General features: G+C 46.5%; 1 non-coding gene across 1 annotated transcript; it reads right to left on the bottom strand.

Moving 5' to 3' along the window:
* Positions 1-5,049: 5,049 nt before the first annotated feature.
* Positions 5,050-5,181, bottom strand: LOC123151564 (small nucleolar RNA Z247). The gene has a single exon (XR_006475717.1). It is a non-coding gene; the product is annotated as a small nucleolar RNA Z247 (small nucleolar RNA).
* Positions 5,182-6,740: the final 1,559 nt, after the last annotated feature.

Genomic DNA, 6,740 nt, shown 5'->3' with positions numbered 1-6,740 from the left:
TATCCATGTGCAACCAGCAATTGCACTTGTTGCAACCCATCTACAATTACAAGGAGTACAACGCGACTGCAATTGGACGGGGTGTAGGCCACTTGCATGTCCATCACTAGAATTCCAACTGCATGTGTCGCAACCCTTCTGCACTGCAAGGGGTACAACACAACAACAACTTGAGGGGGGGGGATGTCGGCTAGTTGCATGTCCATCACTAGAGATGTAACTCCATGTGTCGCAACCCATGTGCAATTGCAATGGGTACAACATGACTGCAACTGGAGGGGTGGTTGTCGAGCAGTTGCATGTCCATAGCAACTTCACGTGTCTCAACCCGCCTGCAACTTCAAGGGGTACAACACGACGGCAACTGGAAGAAGGGGGATGTCGACTAGTTGCATGTCCATCACTAGAGTTGCAACTGCATGTGTCGCAACCCTTTCTACAGCAGCAAGGGGTACAACACGACTGCAACTGAAGGGGCGATGGATGTTAGCCATTTGCATGTCCATTACTAGAGTTGCAACCGCATGTGTCGCAACCCGGCTGCAACTGCAAGGGGTACAACACGATTGCAACTGGAGAGACGGGGGAGATGATGGCCAGTTGGAAGTAACTGAGGCGGGAAGGATACTGCCCAGTTGCATGTCCACCACTAGCGTTGCAACTGGTTGTATCGCAAGCCGTCATTAACGCCAAGGGGTGCAACGCAACTGCTACTTGTGCGAGTTTGATTTTCTATTTTTATTTTTATCAACAATGCAAAATATTTTTGAAAATGTATAAAAATAATTAAATAAGGGTAGAAACATGGACCGGAAGAGAAGGTATTACTCTGCGAAGGAACGAAGAAAGAAAAAAGGGGCTGAATCCTAGCCCCTGAGCGACCACACTTGTGGGCTTACAGCAAGCAAAAAAAGGAACACTAATTCTAGCCCAGCATGGACTAACCACGAACGAGACGAAGGAAAACATACAGCGTCTATGCATGAATGCATGACGTCAGCTGACTGAGACTTGACAAAGTCTCAGTCGACTGATGCATGGACAAACCCAATGACAAAACCTATCTCTATACAACTATTCTAACACTCCCCCTCAATCTAAACCTCAAGGAGCTTTGCCAAGCTTGAGATTGTATATAAACTTTTCCAATCCTCTCACAGTAAGCGGTTTTGTAAACCCATCTGCAAGCTGATCTCCTGTAGGAATGAACTTGATCTCAAGCAACTTCCAAGCCACTCTTTCTCTGACAAAATGAAAGTCTACCTCAATGTGTTTTGTTCATGCATGAAAAACTGGATTCGCTGAGAGATAGGTTGCCCCAATATTATCACACCATAGTCTCGCAGCAGTAGGAGCTTTAATACCAAGCTCATAAAGAAGTGTCTGAATCCACATTACTTCAGCTGCAGCATTAGCCAAGGCTTTATATTCAGCCTCTGTACTTGATCTTGAGACAGTAGCCTGTTTTCTTGCGCTCCATGACACAAGATTTGTTCCCAGGAATACAACAAAACCACCTGTAGATCTTCTATCATCAGCACATCCTGCCGAGTCTGCATCTGAATAAGCAGTTACAAGAAGAGAAGAAGACTTGGTAATTGGAAGTCCAAGACCTTCTGAGTGCTTAAGATACCTTAGAATTCTCTTAACTGCAGTCCAATGAGTGGTTCTAGGTGCATGCAGGTATTGACATACCTTCTTGACTGAGTATGAAATATCAGGACGAGTAAGGGTTAAATATTGCAAAGCACCTACAACACTCCTATAATTTGTTGCATCCTCTGGTGCAAGAGCTTCTCCACTTTCTACTGTGAGCATTTCTGAGGTAGAAATTGGTGTACTAACCGGCTTGCAATTTTCCAAACCCAATCTTCTGAGAATATCAGTGGTGTATTTTTCCTGTGAGAGAAGTATGCAATCTTTAATTCTCTTCACTTCTACTCCAAGGAAATAATGAAGATCACTCAAATCCTTGAGGGCAAATTCCAACTTTAAATCCTTAAGGAAGCAAGTAGTAACTTCTGCACTTGAACTAGCAACAATTATATCATCAACATAGACAAGCACAAAAATAGTAACACTCCCTTTTCTGAAAAAGAACAATGAGGTATCTGCCTTGGATGGTATGAACCCAAGGTGTTGCAACTGCATACTCAATCTGGAATACCAAGCTCTTGGTGCTTGTTTTAAGCCATATAATGTTTTATCCAACTTATAGACATACTGTGGTGTGTTGTGATCCTCATAACCTAGTGGTTTCCTCATGAACACTTCTTCCTCAAGAACACCATGAAGAAACGCGTTCTGAACATCTAGCTGTCTTAAGCTCCAACCTCTGGAAATAGCAATAGACAAGACAAGTCGGATAGTAGCAGACTTAACAACAGGACTAAAAGTATCTTCATAATCAATTCCAAATCTCTGTTTAAAGCCTTTAGCAACTAATCTGACATTATATCTGTCTATGCTTCCATCAGACTTTCTTTTTATCTTGTATACCCACTTACAATCAATAATATTGTCTCCATGTTTTGGTGGTACCAAGTGCCAAGTTTTGTTTTTCGTAAGTGCATCATATTCATGGTCCATAGATTCTTTCCAATCCTTATTAGCAAGAGCATCATGCAAATGAATTGGTTCACCAGTAGTAGTAAGAAAGGCCCGTTTGATTTTGTCATACCTAATTGTACCATCACTGTACTGTTTTTCTTTCACAATACCTGACCGAGACCTTGTTTGCCGGAGAGAGGGCGTAGAAGACACGGGAGGAGCCGCTGTGGATGGTTGCACAGAAGATTTTGGTAAAACCTCATCTGCCATAGAGGAACCCGCCGGCTCCCGACCCGATGCAGGGAACAAATCAGCCAGCAGGCGCGCACCCGCGCGCGACCACTATGGGGCCAGGCACGCGCCCGCGGTCAACCACTGTTGGGGCCTGCGGCGACGTGTTAACAGGGGATTCGCCCCCTGCCGCACCTGCGTTGGCGGCCAAATCGGACTGAGGAGGCATGGCGCGAGGCGATACGGCAGGGCTAGTGGGCTCCACCTTGGCGGCGCGGTCGACCACAGGCCCATGTGAGGCCAGGCCCGATGGCGAATCTCCATGGGATCGTGTGCTGACAGTAGCAGCAGGCTGCGCGCGCGAATTCGCGTGGGATCGCGTGCTGTCAGCTAAATCAGCAGCGTATTCCGCACCTGTTCTGTCTATTTCCTCACACATAAAATGACAGTTCAGATTAGCACAAATATCAGCCGAATCAGAATTTTCTTTGGGATTTTTGCACATGATCAAGTTTAGTTAATTCTCCCCCGTGATCAGAAGGTGCAGTAGGATCTGGTAGAAGTGCTATTTCAGCACGAAGTAAAGCTCCCGCATTAGGATGAAGTTTGGCAAAAGGAAAGAGCGTTTCATCAAAAACAACATCACGTGAAATATAGATGCGTCCAGTGGATATTTCAAGACATTTATACCCTTTATGAAGGTTGCTATAACCAAGGAAGACACACTGAGTGGATCAAAATTCAAGCTTGTGGTGATTGTATGGACGCAAATTGGGGTAGCAAGCACACCCAAATATTTTAGGTAGTTATAGTCAGGTTTTTGATGATACAAACGCTCTAATGGAGTTGAGTTGCCAATGACTTTGCTGGGAAGCCTATTGATGAGATAAGTGGTGGTAATAAAAGCTTCATCCCAATATTTGAGAGGCATGGAGGCATGAGCTAAGAGAGGAAGGCCAACTTCAACTATGTGGCAATGTTTGCGCTCAGCAGAGCCATTCTGTTGATGGGCATGGGGACATGACACATGATGCTCAATCCAAATGCTACTGAAGAAGGAGTTGAGTTTCTCATACTCCCCTCCCCGTTCACTTTGGACTGAAAGAATCTTTCGATCAAATTGTCGTTCAACAAGTTTTTGGAACTCTTGGAAGATAGAAAAAACTTCAGATTTATATTTAAGCAAAAAAATCCAAGTAAACTTGCTGTAATCATCAATGAAACTGACATAATATTTTTTTTCTTCCAAAGGAATATCGGGCATGGCCCCAAACATCACTGAAAATAAGCTCTAAAGGAGCATGAGACACACTATGAGACTTAGGATAGGGAAGCTGATGACTCTTAGCACATTGGCAAGCTTCACAAACAGACTCACTAATGGAACTATGTGACAAAGGAAGATTGTCTTTATTGACTACTTGTTTGACGATGACCGATGATGGATGTCCTAAGCGTTGATGCCACCTTTCCAAGGAGGGTTTGATGACGGAGTAGACTTGACGATGCCGGCGACTAAGTGCTCCGGATGTGATGGGGTAGAGGCCCCCAATGCATCTACCGTGATGGAGGAGTTCCCTCGTTGCCCGATCCTTAATGAAAAAATAACGACGGTGAGTTTCAAAAAAGACATTATTATCGGTGGCTAGACGAGACATGGATGCAAGGTTTTTATCGGCTTGTGGAACATGAAGGACATCCTTAAGAACAAGATCACGTTTAAGGTTAGGGGAATTAATTGAAGCTTGACCAATGTGGCAAATATCCATACATCCTCTGCTTGCGGTGTGGATCTGATCAGCGCCGTGGTGTGCCTCTCGCGAAGAGCAAGCTGCTCTAGTTCATTGGTAATGTGGTCAGTGGCGCCAGAATCAACGTACCAGACGCCGTCGCCTCCCTGTTCACGCATGGCAGCAGCAACATGGCGAGCATCAGGTAAAAAGTTCTCGTCGAAGCGATGCCAGCAGTCCAGAACCTCATGGCTAGACTTCTTGCAGAGCTGGCAGCGCGGGCGAGGGCGAGCGGAAGGGGGACGGCGGCCATTGTTGGAGTTGAAGCCTCCGCCGTTGTTGTTGTTGGAGTTGTAGCCGCCCCCGTTGGTGTAGCCGTAGGCACCACCAGAGCGAGCGTCGTCGCCTTGAGGGGTACCGCGTCCGCGGCCACCGCCATGATTCTGCCCCTGGTGACCGCGCCCACGGCCGTGGCCACGGGACGCGAAGTTAGTGGACGACTGCCGAAGATTGCCACCATGAAGGAGGGTGAGGCGGGCATCAAAACTGAGGAGCTGATTGTACAACTCCTCGACGGTGATGGGTTCCACACAAGCGGCGAGTGCAGAAACTACCGGATTGTACTCCATGTCTAAACCAGCGAGGATCTTGGAGACCATTTCTGGATTGGAGAGAGCCGCGAGAGTGCACGCGACTTCATCAGTAAGGCTCTTGATCCTGCCAAGATAGTCAGCCATGGTCATGTTACCTTTTTTCAGGTTAGTCAGCTCGATGCGGGTGTTGATGGCTTGGGCTTGACTCTGGGCAGTGAACATGGCATGGATGGTGCTCCAAACTTCGGCCGGCGTTTGTAGCGTCGCGACCTGAGCGAGGATATCGCGGGAAAGAGATCCCATCAAATACCCTTGAAGTTGTTGCTGTTGGGCGTACCAGAGGGATCGGGCGTAGTTGAAGACTTGTTCTTCCTTGCCGTCCTTGGTCACGGTGAGCGTGGCCGGCGGTGGCGGGCTCGTCCCGTCGAGGTGGTGTTCCATCTGAGCGCCTTAGATCTGAGGCAACACAATGGCCTTCCATAGCAGGAAGTTTCCCCTCATGAACTTCTCCTGTGGTGGCGATCCGAGAGACCCAGCGGTGGTGGAGGTGGAGGAAGACGATGCTAAGGCAGAGGATGACGAGGTGGTGAGCGCGCCGGACGTGCTAGACAATGATGCGGCAGCGGTAGTCGACATGATCTCGGTCGCAGGAGGAAGATAGCTATAGTTTTGGGAGGTAGCTAGATGCGATCTATGATCTATGAGGAAGAGGCTCTGACTACCATGTAAAATATGTTGGAAGCGTTGAACCCTTTGTCTCGGGCCACATTGGAATATATTGGGCACAAGCCTTGGCATACAAGTTGTGGAGAGATCGATCGAGATATCGTTACAAAAGATACAGGAGATAACGCTATGAGGGAGAGAAGAAGAGATAGATCACACTAGTAGAAAAAGGGTCAAATATGAGAAACATTAGTACCGGTTTGCATATGAACCGGCACTAATGCGTCCATTAGTGCCGGTTCAAATGACTTGGTGGGAGGTGACCTTTAGTACCGGTTCATTGCGAATCTTTAGTACCGGTTCGTGCCACGAACCGGTACTAAAGATGCTTGTGCCCGGCCAGCACCTTTAGTACCGGTTCGTGGCACGAACCGGTACTAAAGAGGTTATGGCAGGCGCTATTTTTAGTCCCACCTCGCTCCCCTAACAAGAATTTGACCACCTTAAGTATGTTATTTCTCAAACTATCACAAGCATTTGGTCTTCATTGAACTCTATGTGTAGGATTTGTGGCTGCAATAGGAGTCTTCGCCGGTTCTTAAATCGGTGGTAGATTCCTATTGACGATTTAGATTCTATACAAAACGATCATTGATGATCAATGTATTTTTTACATGTACTTCTCTGTAGCAGTAGTGCGTTTTGGCTAAAAGGCGGTACTAATCAATGTATTTTTTCTGCGTTCAGATGCACAATTTAAATATATTATTTTTCAAACTATCACAAGCATTTGGTCTTCATTGAACTCTATATATAAGGAAGAAGAGGAGGAAGAAGAGGAGGAACAAGAAGTAGAAGAGGAAGAAGAAGTAGAAGGAGAAGAAGGAGAAGAAGGAGAGGAAGATGAAGAAGAAGAGGAAGATGAAGAGGAAGATGAAGAGGAAGCGGAAGAGGAAGAAGAGGAAGAAGA

The sequence above is a fragment of the Triticum aestivum genome, chromosome 1B (assembly GCF_018294505.1).
Source record: "Triticum aestivum cultivar Chinese Spring chromosome 1B, IWGSC CS RefSeq v2.1, whole genome shotgun sequence".
NCBI lineage: Eukaryota > Viridiplantae > Streptophyta > Magnoliopsida > Poales > Poaceae > Triticum > Triticum aestivum.
The sequence above is the reverse complement of the archived record's forward strand: the minus strand, read 5'-3'. Positions and strand labels throughout refer to the sequence as shown.